This window comes from Zingiber officinale, chromosome 8B (assembly GCF_018446385.1).
Source record: "Zingiber officinale cultivar Zhangliang chromosome 8B, Zo_v1.1, whole genome shotgun sequence".
In the NCBI taxonomy this organism is placed as follows: Eukaryota; Viridiplantae; Streptophyta; class Magnoliopsida; order Zingiberales; family Zingiberaceae; genus Zingiber; species Zingiber officinale.
The window spans coordinates 66,688,703-66,704,405 of record NC_056001.1 but is presented as its reverse complement, the minus strand read 5'-3'; the positions used below and the strand labels follow the sequence as shown (position 1 = coordinate 66,704,405).

Sequence of the window (15,703 nt, the reverse complement as noted above, 5' to 3'; positions counted from 1 at the left end):
CAAAGAATCACTAATCAGTTGTCACCCTCAGGAAGAATAGTTATGTGTAATTTGTGGATACTGACTTGATGTGCACAATATCTATTATCTTTTTATGTTGTAAGAAGAATATTTATGTGTTGGTTATATAAATATTGACTTGGTGTGTAGCATTTTTATTTGTGATTTTCTTAATGAATTAATAATATTAACTTAATTTTATGATTTGCTTGATGATAATATTGGTTTTTCACTATTTCGAAAATCGAATTTGTGTCGTTAAACAATAATGATATTACATCAGTTTTCTACCGCTGTAAAACCGGTGTCATTAACTAATATTACATCGGTCGTATACCGCTACCAAAACTGGTGTTATTAACATATAATATTACATCGGTTTTACACCCGATGTTGTTAAGTGATACTACACCGGTTTTAACCCGATGTCTAAAATGACAGACCTTTTACATCGCTTTCATAGACATCGGTCGAAAATGTAATAGACATCGGTGGAAAATCGATGTCTATGAGGGTTTTTGTTGTAGTGCATTCTAGCATTTTGACCCTTGATCACTTTGCTTTGTCTTCATTCTATTTCATTGAGGGATTTGGTTGACTATCTTGATGAGTTAGATGGTTTGATGATGGGCAAAGATTGAAGTGTGGGGGAGGTGTATGAATTATGTACAATCCAGAAATGGATTAAGGTTTGGAAAATGTTTGAGCAAGGGTTGATTTTAGGAGGTATTTGTGGTGCAAAATTCTGAAAATTCGGTTGTGAATGAATGATTCTAAATGTTTTGTGCTAAATATATCCATATCTTGAGTTTTATTATGTCAAAAGTAAGCTCCAATGGCTTTGAATTTTAAGAATTGATACTATGTTGATACATTCAAAATTTTGAGAGACATATGTTGGAAGGTGTTAAAAATGCTGAATCTGAACATTATGTTAGAGCTGCTAACCAGGAGCTCTACTATATCCTTTTGAGAATGTGGTTAACAGTAAACCTAAATGGAGATAGAAGAATTGAAGCAAGTAAGTTGGGGTAGTGAAGGGTACTAAGGACAGTAAGTGGAGATGCTGCTGTGCTGAATTCTGCAAGAATAGATACTGAATTTGTGGAGTAATAAAAGGCTGAAGGAATGCTAGTGAACATGACTGAATCTGGACATTGCTGGTGTCAATGAAAAGGCGTGCTTAGAGTAGGCTGCAGAAACATAAATCTGCAAGAATCAAGCTTGAAACTGCAATCTTTTACAATAAAGTTTATTCTTGAAATTGAAGTATCAACTTGGACTATGTGAGTTTATTTCTATGGAATTTATGCACAAAGACAACTTCTGAATCTGAGTTTCAAGTAAATGTTACTACCTTTTAATTCTTTACACACCTGCTTGATAGAATTTTGAAGTATCAAGTTGCAATTGACACACAACACTTCCAGTTGAAATTACAGTAAAAGCTAATGAAGAACTTGCTGGTTGTTAATTCTGGAATTTGAATTCTGAATTGAATCACTGCTGTTAATGGTACAGCAGGACCCCTTCTGGAGAATAAACTTTGGTGTTTTAAGTCCTTGACAGAGTTGAGTATCTAAATTCAGGATTTGACAGGAATTCAATACCTATTAATTTTCCTGAATCAGGTGTTGTTTTGCTTGGTATTAAATTCAGAATTTACAAAAGGCTATGGTTGTTGTGCTGATTTTAATGAGTTCATTGACCAGCAGCAAAGTATCAAGTTAATATTGTTTTGTGCCAGAGTTAATTGCAAATTCTAATCATAAGCAATCTCAAGGAAAGTTGAATGCAGGAGCTGCTGATTTCTGAAATTGGCAACAACATTGCAATGCTGAAATCAGTGAGTTTGGTTGAGTTATAAAGCTAGAAGCTAATCAGGAACTAGTCCATTAAATCAGAAATCTGCAGAAATGGAATTTGTAAGTGAGATTTTGTGGGGAATTCAAAACTTTACAACCAAGGAAGTTCTGATTTTCCAGCAGTAAGGCATAGAAACCAATGAGACACAAGGAAACTGAATCCGATTTCTGATTTGGAAGTTGCTGGAAGAAGTTTGTGCCTACCTAGTTCTGAAACTGAGCTACATATTTCATAATCTAGTTTTGTTGAATCTGATGTTGGATATATTGGACTGGATATAAAGCTTTGGGTTGAAACTGCATTGCATATAATGAACCTAGAGTTGTCCAATTGTACTATACTGTTTAGTGCCAAATTAATTTTGGAAATGAAGCTCCGGTCTTGTCATTGCTAATTGGCATCTTCACTTTTGGAAGTTATTTGTTGAGATTCTTCTACTGTCAAGTGATTGGTTGCAGGGTAGCAGTTGTGTCTCAATTTGGATTAGTTATGTGCAATATTTTTTGTATAGCTTCCTGGTTATTGATGAACTCTAGTAAACTTCTTGTTTTCTCATTGACACATGTTATTCTTCCTTATCCAAGTGTTCTATAAGTTAGAATTCTAAAATACAGAAGTGGATATAAGTTAGAATTCTTGTTTTGCAAATTCAGAAATCACAATTCTGAAACTGAAATTACAGCAGTAGTGGCATACATTCTGAAGAAACTAATGAGGGGTTGGAGATGCATTAAATCTAAGTTAAGCCATTTTTATCTCATTGATAAGTAATTTGAATGAATTAAATCTAGTTTTCGAATGTTGGAGATGCAGAAATACTTTAACTTGAATCTAAAATTGTTGTATTGTTCAGAAATGGAGAGTTTTCTGCTGCATTGGGAGACATTTGTACCTGTAATACACCACAGAAACAGAGAGAGATAGAGATCAGATTCTGCAGAATGCAGAATGAAAACAAGAAGTGTGCGTGTAAGTGTTTCAGTTAGTTGTGATTTATTCTATTGTTCGAGATGACCAATGTTTTAAGTGTGGGGGAGGGAATTATTCTTCATGATTTGAGATTATTTTTGAACTTCCAAATGCTAGACTTGAAGTGGAAAAACATTAAAAAAAAAAAATAGGAAAGAGAAAATTGGCAAATTAAAAGATGTATCAAAGGTGGAGATAAGTATCAAGATTCTTTGTTGGTCATCAAATTGAAGGAGAGGTTAGCTTGATACTTTGAAGTGGTAATGACAAATGATATTCATCTCTTTTCACATCAAATTGGTTAACTCATCAAGTATATTCTTCCAATACTCTCATCTTCTCATATACTTCATTGGATTCTTTTCTTTTGCCTATTTCATTCATTTTCATTGTTCTTTTTTATTTCATTTCAATTCTTGTTGATAAAATCCTTTTGATTCATGTATGCTATGTTTATAGTGGTGGAGAATTAGAAAATAAGCAAGCTTATGGTAGTGAAATGTTGTGAGTGACATTAAGTGAGCTCTACTTATATGCATTTTTGAGTGTGAGGGCTAGAATAGATGAATACCTTGTGAGATTGTGATGTACGTAGATTATATACTCTTTTATGCATGTTTTTACGCACATTTACATACTTTGAGCATGCTTGATCTATGCATTTTTATACTTCCAGCTTTCCTTTTAGCATATTTACTCTTTTGGTTCGGAGATCTGCTTTTTGTGCATTTTCTGTACACAGGAGTCGAAATTGGTGAAGATTATGCGTCCTCGGACAAGCTTGGAAGGAATTGAAGGGAGAGAGCATCAGGTCGTGTACCACACACGACCGTGTAGTTTTAACAGGAAGGGAAGAGGACATGGCCGTGTGAATCTCACACGGCCGTGTCTTGATTTGAAGAAATTAGAGCAGATGCCTTACATGGCCGTGTAGATCTACATGGCCGTGTGAGGTTTCCAGAGGAACCGTGTAGCATTTCCAGAGAACAGAAGGGTCCTGGCCCTGTGAGTCACACGGCCGTGCAGCTTTGGCAGAGAAGGAACTGGACATGGCCGTGTGAATCTCACACGGCCGTGTCATGGGGCCGTGTGGCGCCCGATTTCCTCCTCTATTTAAACCCTCCTTCATGAATTGAAAGGGGATCTCTTCCCCTTTGGGAGAAGGCAAGATTTGGTGGTATCCTCCCATTCTTGGGAGGATTTCTAGGCGATTCGAGGGGAGTTCTTGGCGATTTCGACTCCGGAGCGAGGATTGGATCCGAAGACGAGGCTTCTTCGTAGATAAGTTTTCTCTTTCCCCCTTTTCTTGGTTTCTTGGATTGGGGATTTAAGAAATGCTTGTAATCTTTATTTCTTCGGGTATTGTTCCTCGATTCATGGAGTAGATCTTGTATTCTAGGATTAAGGGAGTATTTGTATGATGGATTGATGTAATCTCTTATGGATTTGCCAATTTCTTGTTTCAATGACATTGTCTTGCTTGTATCAATTAGATCTTGAATGATTAATGGTGATTTGTGCTTAATTCTCATTCTTGATTGATTGTTTGGATTTCTTGTGGACTTAGTAAAGATAAACTCTCACTCGATCATCCGAGGGATCCACGTGACAGGTGCAAGCCCGTGTAAGGACGTTTGAGAGATAATCTTGAAGAGGAAATAGGAATATTCAAGAGAGTAGGATGGATCTTGTGATTAGTTTCTTGTATCTTGATAGATTAATAAGTTGTGGGCTTCTATGTTGATATCCGAGGAAGGCATAGTAATAGGTGCGCTTCTGTGTAAGGACAACGTAGGTTCACGTCTAATTGATCATATTTAGATACATTTCTCAGTCCTTAGCCGGTTATCTATTGCAAGAGAGAACCGGCAACTTTCTACAAGTATTTGGCAATTGAGGGATAAGAATTGGTGAACCATTTACATTCAAGAAATCTTACAAAGAAACCGAAACTCCTAGAATCTCCCCTTATCATAACCCAAAACACTAAACTCTTGTTTGTTGATCTTTAATATTAGATTTGTTTACCTTCACCTTGCATTTGAAACAATTGGATAGTTGTTTAGCTAATTCGCATTGAGGCATTTCTAGTGCTTATTCCAGTCCCTGTGGATACGATAATCTTTTATATTACTTGTGACATTTCCATACACTTGCGGAGCGTAACAAGTTTTTGGCGCCGTTGCCGGGGACTGCGCTATAACATTAGGAATTATCAATTGAGTTAGACTAAGCATAACATTTGTTTTCCTTTCATATTGCATAGTTGTAACTAATCATTAGATTTCTGTTTTTACTTTCTTGTATAACTTTTACTTCTTGTTAATTCTTTTTGTACAAATTCAATTCTGCATTTTTGATTCTCTTATTTTTTTCTTTTTCTGTTGAATTGTCATTTGCTATCTTGTTCTTGTGTATGCGAAGATCTAACTTTGTAGGGGAATTCTTTCCTTTTGACCCTGAGATTGACAGAACTTTCCATAAAAGAAGAATTCTGCAAAGGCAAATTGAAGAACAGGAACATTTGAACATGGCGAATAGACCACTCAAGGATTATGCAGCACCTTATGCAAGAGGTTTTCGATCTAGTATTTCAAGACCTTCAGTGGAAGCTAATAACTTTGAGATCAAACCCGCAATTATATCTATGGTGTAGCAGAACCAATTTGGTGGAGGACCTCATAAAGACCCCAATCAACACTTAGAGGTCTTTTATGAAATATGTGGTACCATGAAAATGAATGGAGTTCCTTCAGAAGCAGTTAGATTATTATTATTTGGGTTTTCTTTAAGAGATAGGGCAAAGCAATGACTGAATTCTTTGGCCCCTAATAGCATCACCACTTGGGAGCAGTGTGAGCAACAGTTTCTTGATAAATTCTATCCACCAAGCAAAACAACTCATATGAGGAATTTAATTGCAAGCTTCAAGCAAACTGACTCAGAATCTCTTTTTGAAGCATGGGATAGATATAATAGTATGCTCAGACAATGCCCACATCATGGGTTGGAAAGATGGTTAGTGTTGCACACTTTTTATAATGGTATCAACTATCATGCCAAAGTGTCCCTTGATTCAGCTGCTGGAGGGGCACTTATGAATAAAAGTTTAGATGAAGCTGAAGAAATTATTGACAGTGTAGCACAAAATCATCATCAATGGGCAAATGAAAGAAGTGGTGGCTATTCTTCTGTAAACCCAACAATTAAAGCATCAGGGAAGTTTGATGTAGATGCAGTCACTCTTTTGTCTGCAAAATTGGACGCTCTTACAAAGAAATTTGAGAATATGGGGACTAGTGCTAATATGGTCAATGCTATTAGTACATCTTGTGAAGTATGTGGGAGTTCAGAGCACTCAAATGACTCATGTCCATTGGGAGCTATCACTGCACAAATCAATCAACTGGAACAATGTGATGCAATCATGAGTTACAATCAAAGCACTACAAGAAAAATGACATTCAACAACACACAAACGACAACGGTTTTATACCAAACCGTTGTCTTTTTGCCTTTTAACAACGGTTTTAACAAAAACTGTTGTCTTTTAGTAATTTTTTTGGCCTATGACAACGGTTTTTAAAAACTGTTGTCTATTTATGTTTTTTTTGGGATACGACAACGGTTTTTAAAGGGTACGATAACAGTTTTTTAAAACTGTTGTCTATGTGTGCTTTTTTGGGATTACGACAACGGTTTTTAAAAAGCGTTGTCTATTAAATGTTGTTGAATGCGATTGTTTTTTCTTTCGCCACTTTTTCTCCTTCGTCATTTTTCTGTCAGTGTTGTTTACGCCTTGTTTTTTCTGTCTCTTTCCCAAAACCCTACTCTTCGCCGCCTCCTCCTCACCGCCCTCTTCGCCGCCTCCCTCCTCACCACCCTCTTCACCGCCTTCTTCGCCGCCTCCCTCCTCACCGCCCTCTTCGCCGCCTCCCTCCTCACCACCCTCTTCGCTGCCTCCTTCCTCGTTGCCCTCTTCGTCGCCTCAACTTTCGGCCTCGCCGCCTCCTCCTCGCGGACTCTACTTTCAGCCATCTTCACTGCCTCCTCCTCGTCGCCTCGACTTTCAGCGATCTTTGTTGCCTCCTTCTCACCAGCGCCTCCTCCTCGCCACCTCGACTTTCATCCATCTTCGTTGCCTCCTCACTAGTGCCTCCTCACTTCTGCTGCTGGAATCATCGACACAAAATGACATGATGGATAAAGGTACGACAAACTATTTCCTTTATCTGCAACAACGACATAGACAAAAGTGTTGTTTTTGTTGCTCAAGCAAGGAACAAGCTGATACAAACTCTGGGCCTCGATTCTTCTCCTACAACTCATGAAACTTGCCCACCAACTATTTTGGTAATGGTCGAAGCCAGAGCTTGAAAGATCGGAGGGTGACAAAGATTGGGAAGGGAGGCCACAGCTTCCGCTCGCAAACTTCGGATCCACCAAGCGGATCGTGCCGCTTTTGTAAGATAGCTGAGTGATCAAGTAGTGTGTGGAGCCGATGGAGATGGTGGCTTTGTCGCCGTCGCAGGTGAGCTCGTACATCCGATCCCCGCACTGAGGCGGATCAGTTGTTCGACGAAATGGGTGGCTGATGTCGTGGAACAGACCGCAAGAGAAGGGAGCACAAGCTTCTTGGCTCCACTGCTGCTGCTACTGCCCCGTAGCTGTAACAGCAGCCTGGGACAAGAGGAGGAAGAGTAGCGGCAGAAGCATAAGTATGGCCTCCTCCACGCTTCCTATCTCCCAATCCCAAGCTTTCTGTGCTTGAGCGCGCCTCATCCTTGCCTCCCTTTCTGGTCCGGTTCGTTTCGCCCTCCCTCACCATCACCGGAGAGAGGCCTCCTACCGGAAGCCCCTGTGCACCATGGTCGTCACGGCGACCATCGCAGAGATGCCGAAGAAGCGGCAGGCCTCCCGGGACCGCTCGTTCGTTGACGAGATGAGGACCGTTGCTATGAAGCTGCACACCAAGGAATAGCACGGTGCATTGCATCTGTTGGCCTTTATGTTCCAGGGGGTACTGCAGTCTTACCCTCAACTGCTTTGATGCTCTCGGTGGTATAGTATCCTTGTTTACAATATCCAATGTTGTAGTCATAGTGAATTTTGACACATTTAGGCAAAAGGATCTGGTTTAACTTTCAATTTATTTATGTATGCACCAGCCTCCACAGATTGCCGGGTGCAAAACCATTGTTCTAGCAACTCCGCCTGGTCGTGATGGCAGTATTTGCAAGGTAGCCTTAAAAAATAATCTATCATCACTATCCCTACACTGGTTTTCCATGTTAAGACATAGGTTAACATGATTATGTGACAACAGGAAGTGTTATATTGTGCAAAGAAAGCTGGCGTCACCCACATTCTAAAAGCTGGGGGAGCTCAGGTTCGTCAATTTCTAACCCTTTTCATTCTTTTTTTCTTCAACAAGTCTTTTCTCACAATGGTATCTATGCATTCTATCTTAGGCGATCTCAGCGATGGCTTGGGGAACATCATCTTGCCCAAAGGTAATCCTTACAAACATCTAATACGTTGATTGCAAACCCTCACCATTGAAAGTTGCATCTCTTGTTTGACAGTATTTTCAAGTTTCTTCTGTCTTTGCTTTATCTGGATTGTAATTTTGTGCTTTGTATATGTAGCTTGATTTTGAGGTGGTATCTCTTTATCATTTTGGGAAACTTAATAGTGATAGGTGGGCATCTTGGCTAGAAAGAGTAGGAACTAGGAACACTAGCACTAACTCATCTTCTACTTTTACAAACTTTTTTACAGGAGAGCTATCTTGCATACAAAATCAGCATTTTTGCAATCTTGAACACAAACTATTATTCTCATGCTTCAATTATATATATACATATATATAACTTTTTTCATCATTATGAGCCTTGTTTCATGAATATGATACTATATTACGGTGGATTTTGTTGCCTGAGCATTGTGTGCAAATTTCTCTGTTGCATTCTATATTTGAATCTCTCATTTAGTTAGTACAAAAACATTTGGAATGTAGGCGTTCTGAACCAACGGAGTTAGTGTTGCTAGTGTTGCTTATTTTATTTCCATTGAGTAACGAACATTTAATTAAGCTTTGCACTCAAGATTTTGATTTGTGTATTTCAGACATCAGCTATTCACTACCCCCTCCTCTAGCTGTTGTGTCAATCCTACATATCATACATGAACAAATATACACCTATATGAGATTCTCTTGTGGTGCAGGATCTCCCTACTAACTCAATCTTTGTTTTCTATCAAGCTTTTAATTGATACTCCTCTTCATTTGGTTTAAGCATTATGTAATATTGATTGCACTTACTTTTACATCTATGTTTTAATTGCTTTTTTCAGGTTGAAAAATTTTTTGGGTCAGGAAATCAATATGTTACTGCTGCAAAAATGATTCTTCAGGTATGATAATAATTCTGTAGCCTCACATTTCTATGAATATTGCTCTTATCATTTGATTACATCTACTTACCTTGTTTTAGTCCTATGCACAAATGATTTTTTCCTTGTCATGAGGTACTGGAAATGTAGTGATCAATCAAATCAAATCTGTAGTATTAATTATCTTGTTTTGTGGTGATTTTTGGAAGAAGATAATATGTTAAGTAAGAAGATCAAAATGTAACAGATAATATGGCCATTCCTTTCTAGATCTTTCAGGAATGAAATGACAGATCAGTTGGCTCTTCTGTAAACTATTAGCTCTTTTCCCCTTGCAGTTAATCAGAAACTTGGAGCTATAGGTCAGATAAGATTTGTTAGGAACAATCATTCAGCTAAATCCCTGCCTTAAGAATAAAATTGAATCCTGTACCTCAGGTACTGTTATTTCCTGGAAAAGTGATTAACAGAAACACAGGAACCAAATTTTATCAAGAAAGATTCATAGCCAGTGGGAACTATAATAATGTTTATGTTCTTAGCTTAAAAAATTGTGACATTGATAGCCTCTAAATAGTGAATGTAAATATCATTTTTGAGCTGTTAAAACTAGACTCAGGATTGGAGTGGAAACAACTACATCATTGCCCAAGTAATACACAAATCATCTACCATCAATTTTCTGACACTTAAAAAGATAAATCTACTTTAACCTATCAACTTGGGTGTTATTTATTTGTTTCTCCCTAATTCCGATAACCTTTGCCAGTGTCGTGGCTTCATTTTTGATTCCCAGTAAGGTGTTCAATTGGTATGGATATATCTCATAGATATTGTATTAGAGATATGTCTCTACAGTAGTTAAATTTCTGTTCAATCCTCATAGTTGTTCATTTTGTTGATCACGAAGAGAATGATCCTTGGTGAATACTTTGGCTGATTTGCAGAATAGTGAAGCCATGGTTTCCATTGATATGCCTGCTGGCCCTTCAGAGGTGCTGGTCATCGCCGACAGACATGCCAATCCAGTTCACATAGCTACAGATCTACTCTCTCAGGTGCAGAGTCTTCTGTTCTATTGTGCCTGTGTTATTAATGTTTTTTGTTATAATTTTCAGTAGCTGGAATTTATTACCTGAAGACTTGATAAAAATCCACAATGAAACCTTTCAAATTGCTATAAGGATAGTTGTTCCATGGGTTTGGTGCTCTTCTTTTATAAAATCGCTAATTTTACAGGCAGAACATGGTCCTGACAGTCAGGTAGTTCTTGTCATTGCTGGAGATGGTGTCAATGTTGATGCAATTTTAGCTGAAGTGAGCAAACAATGTGATAGCCTTCCAGGGGAGAATTTGCTTCAAAATCACTTGGTCATAGCTTTGTTGTATTTTGTTGGTTGCTTATGAAATTTTGTTGGTTGCTTATGAAATTTCTTCGGAATGTTATAGATATTATTTTTGAATGTTAGAAAATTGTATATTAAATTTTATTTTGAAATTTAGTATTTTGAATGATTTATAATATTGGAAAATTGTGTATTAATTTTTTTTTATTTTTTTTCTAAAAAAGACAACGGTTTTTCACCGTTGTCGTAGATAGTTTAAAACTGTTGTTGAAGACCCTGTTATTAAAGGTAGACGCTCAAAGACAACGGTGAAAAACTGTTGTCTTTGTGGCAAAAGATAACAGTTTTTCACCGTTGTAAAAAATGTTGTCTTTGCCTTCAAAGACAACGGTTAAAAACTGTTGTCTTTTGCCACCCCTTTTAACAACACGGCCTTTAACAACAGTTCAAAATGGCCTACGACAACGGTGAAAAATCGTTGTTGTTTGACTTTTTTCTTGTAGTGAAGGCAGAACAACCCATACTCAAATACTTATAACCCTGGATGGAAGAGCCATCCCAATTTTTCTTACAGAAATAATCAAGATCAAGGACCATCTATGGGGGCAAGACCAAATTTTCAAGCTGGGCAACAAAATTTTCAACATCTATCTTCTTAAGGCTTACCAAAGTCAAATATTGAAAAGATGCTTGAAGAAATTATCTCAAGTCAGAATGAAATGAAGCAAGATTTAGCAAAGCTCATTCAGAGAATGGATAATTCTGAAAAGCATCAAAAGATCTAGGATAGTCAAATTGCCCAACTAGCTTCCTCATCATCCAGAGCACCAGGACAACTTCCAGGAAAACCTGATGTGAATCCTATGGAGCATTGCAATAGAATTGAGCTTAGGAGCGGACGGACCTTGGGAGACTCCCAAGTGACTGCTCCAAAAGGGATACAAAAAGAAGAAGAGCTCTCTCCTCTTATACCAAATCAGATTCAAGCTAATGAGGAGAGTACCATTGAGGTTGAAGAGACTCTTCCACTGAACCATCAGAGCAAAGCTGTCCCTTTTCCTCAGAGACTTACAATGCTCAAGAAAGATGAAGAATTTGGCAAGTTTTTAGAAAAAGTTAAGGAAATTTGTGTAGAGGTACCTCTTATTGATGCTATTCTTCAAATGCCTAGATTTGCCAAATTCCTGAAGGATCTCATGTCAAACAAGAGAAGAAGAGGAGAGGTTGAGACAATTGCGCTTAGTGAGGAATGTAGTGCTATTTTGGAGAAGAACACTTCCCCAAAACTAAAGGACCCAGGGAGCTTTTATATTCCTTGCAACATAGGAAAAGATTTTTTTGAAAAAGCTTTTTGTGATTTGGGGGCAAGTGTTAGCCTCAATCCCTATTCAATTTGTAATAAATTAGGTCTCAAAAACATTAAACTTACTACTATGGCACTTCAACTTGCCGATCATTCCTGCAGGTACCCTTTGAGTATTATAGAAGATGTGCCAGTAGAGGTGGATGGGAATGTTATTCCCACAGATTTTGTCATGTTGGACATGGAAGAGGACCCCAGGATTCCTATCATATTAGGAAGACATTTCCTTGCTACAGCTGGAGCTATAATTGATGTCAAAAATCATAATCTTTCTTTGGTAATTGGTAAGGAAAGGTTGGAATATGATTTATCTAATATCTCTAACCATGTCTCGTCTCTTTTAAATGTTTGTAGCAGGACAAGCATTTATAAACTTGAGGAATGGAATTTCCATCCTCATGGAAGGCCACCAAACGAAGGAGACAATGTGGTGGAAGATGTTGGGAGAAGATCTCCCAACAAAAACAAAAAGTATATCTGTCCTCCAAGGGCGAGGAAAAGAAGTGAATGATCAAGTTTGGTCGAGCTAAAGACCTTAAACAAGCGCTTCTTGGGAGGCAACCCAAGGGTTCTTTTAGTTAGTTTTGATTTGTATTTTAATTTCTTTTAGTTTGATGCATTCTTTTGATTTTGTTTTCAGGTTAGGTGCAAAACAGAGCCCGGCCGTGTGCTATACACGGCCAGGCAAAGGTTGCAGAGAAGGGAAGTGCTTGGGCCGTGTCATCCAGACACGGCCGTGTAGGATCTCCCGAGGAGAAAAAGGACTAGGCCGTGTTCCAAACACGGCCGTGCAAAGAATTCCGAGAAGAAGAATCCAGAGAAGGAAGAGGGGGAGGCCGTGTGGATCTGCACGGCCCGTGTAGGAGAGTTATTTAAGTCTTCTTTCTACCTTACACGGCCAGATCTTGGCCGTGTTCCGCACACCCCCAACTCTCCAAAACATCTCTTTCTCTCCCAATCTCTTAAAAACTCCTCTCTAATCTCTCAAGATCTCTTAGATCCGGATTCTCCTCCTCTCTAAGACTTGGACTTTTTATTCTCCTAACCTAAGATCTTTGCTCTTTGAAGTTTTGTTCTTTGAGTTCCATTTTTTCCAACCCTAGATAATTCTTCCCCTATCTAAACTCATCAAGATGTCCAACATTTTGAAGAAACTTCGCAAAGGAGGTGGTGGATCCAGTGGAGACAAAGAGAAGGAGCCATCAAGGGACAAAGGAAAACAACCAGTGAAGGGCAAAGGCAAAAGGACTTCACGCAACGAAGGTAATGACAATGAATTCAATATTGTGTTTAGAAATGATGATCAAGTAACTAGATTTGCAATTCTTGTCAATAGAAAGATAGTGTGTACTAGATATATGGACCCAACTGTTCTTGATATGCTTGGAATTAGGGAAGATGTAGATTTGATGATTGGGTTTTTGGATTGGAGTGATATTATGTACACACATTTGCCTACATATCCTCGTCTTGTTTTGGAATTTTTAAGTTCATTGGATGTCCATTCTACTAATGAAGATGATTATTTTGGAAAAATCTCATTTAGGCTAATGAATCAAGAATTTCTATGGGCATTTAGTGACTTTAATTCTTGTTTTGGATTAACCACCGGTAGCCCTCGTAGGTTTGATCCAAGGTTTAATTGGAATCATTTTTGGAATGCAATAACTGGGTTAGATCAACCTTATGAGCCTTCAAGAGCTAAGGCCTCCCATATGCAAAACCCCATCTTTAGGTATCTACATAGAGTCATGAGTAAAACTAATTTTGGTAGGAGAGAGAGTGATAGGGTGGTTAAAAAGATAGAGCTTTATGCTTTATGGGCTATGCTTTATAAGGTTGAATTTGATTCTGGTTTTCATTTTGTTCAAACCTTATTAAGATCTGCTAGGGCATCATCGGGATCAATTGTTTTTGGTGGTTTGATTACCCGAATAGCTTATAATTTAAATCTTGATGTTGATGGGTTGGAAATAATTCATGGTAATGACATGATTGACATTGATGCATGTCTTGCTATGAAAATGATCGTTCGGGATGAGAATGGTTTCGCGTTTCCTAGGAGGAGTGGTTCTCCTTTACCCCTTCCTTTTCCTGAACGAACTACTATTCGTAACCCGGCTAATTGGGTAATTTCTGAGTTAGATTTTGAGGATAACCCTTCTATACCTGGAGACACTGAGCCACATCATGAGCCCTCGTCATCTGGACACCCGCAGCCTTCTAGTTTTATGGAGCCTGCTAGGCATTCTTTTGCATATGGCACGGGATCTTCTAGGTTTGATTTTTCAGATTTTCGTACGTCTCTAGAATCACTTCATGAGAAGCAAGATGCCCAACGAAAAATGTTGGAGGGGCGCTTCTCTTTATCTGATGATCAGTTTAGGGAGGTACAAAATCATTTTCAGTTTACGAGAAATTTTCAAGGTCAAGTGGCTGAGTTTGTGCAGGATTATGATACTGATCAGGCTAGGATGAGAGATTTTATGCAGAGCATGATGCTTACTAGCCAACAAGTAGATGCTTTATATGAGTATCATAGATCCTTGGGTGAGATTCCAGGTTTTCCTAGTTTTCCTATTGGCCAACCACGTCGTAGACCTCCTTTCCCTCGTCCACCTCCTCCACCATATTGATTTCATCGGGACGATGAAAAGTTTAAGTCTGGGGGGGTGTCATGTACTGTTTAGTTTGGTTTTCAGTTTTTAGTTTTTGTTAGTTTTTCATGTTGGTTCATATTTTCATTGCTTGTTGCTTTATTTTGCTTGTTTTTGAAATAATCATGGCAAAAAAAAAATTTTGAGAACATCAAATCTTCACTTATATGCTTTCTTGGATTCAAGTGAAATGTTAGCACGATTATTGTCTTGATTCATGATGTTCGAATGATGCTAGTAGTAAACTTTGTGTAGTTCTTTTTTCTATCTTGGGAAGCATTAATAAGCTAAGAATCTTATGGTGATGAGTTTTAGTTTTGGTTCAACTTTAAGGATTTTATCTTCACTACACTTGTGCTTGATGCTTGAATAGTTGATGTCATTGAAATAGTCATGATTCATCTTGTTTGCTTAGTACTTGGTTTCCATGGTGATTTCTCAACTTTCATTTTGGTTACTGGATGAGGCTCAAATCATTAAAGCTCATCTGGAAAAATCAAAATATCCCAACATGTGTGCTAAAAGTACATTTGTGAATAAGTTTTGCACAATGCAAACACTTATAAAAAAAAATTAAAAAAAATAAGGGATATAAAAAACAGTTGTCATGAGTGGAATCTAGCAAGTCACCCCTTTGAGACCGAGTTAGGTTACTGGGGAAATGACTGCCTAGCTTCCCTTGAGATTGAGCACACCTTTGAGACCTTGGGTTAGTTGAGAAATATGAACCAAGTGAATAGTGAGTAAGTGCCTATCACTGGTTACTTGTCTTTTACTGGAAACATTAGGAATTCAAATTTGATGACGACTTGACTAGGACATGGATTGAGACTTGAAGGGTGTTGAGTTACTTTTACACTGTGCACAAGATTCTTATGCTTGAACCATACTTGACTTGTTTCCATGATCACGCTTGTTAATGAAACTTTTTGATAGAGTTAGGAAAGTGCACTAGGTTTTATAAATGTGTTATAGAACATATGAATTTAAGATCTCAATTTTGCTCAAGCAACTTCAAGTTTATGTAGTGATGTGCGTAGATTATATACTCTTTTATGCATGTTTTTACGCACATTTACATACTTTGAGCATGCTTGATCTATGCA

The 15,703-nt window shown here is 38.0% G+C and overlaps 1 non-coding gene across 1 annotated transcript; it reads right to left on the bottom strand.

The window, feature by feature from the left end:
* Positions 1–5,738: 5,738 nt before the first annotated feature.
* Positions 5,739–5,844, bottom strand: LOC122018299. The gene has a single exon (XR_006121718.1). It is a non-coding gene; the product is annotated as a small nucleolar RNA R71 (small nucleolar RNA).
* Between the last annotated feature and the right edge of the window lie 9,859 nt (positions 5,845–15,703).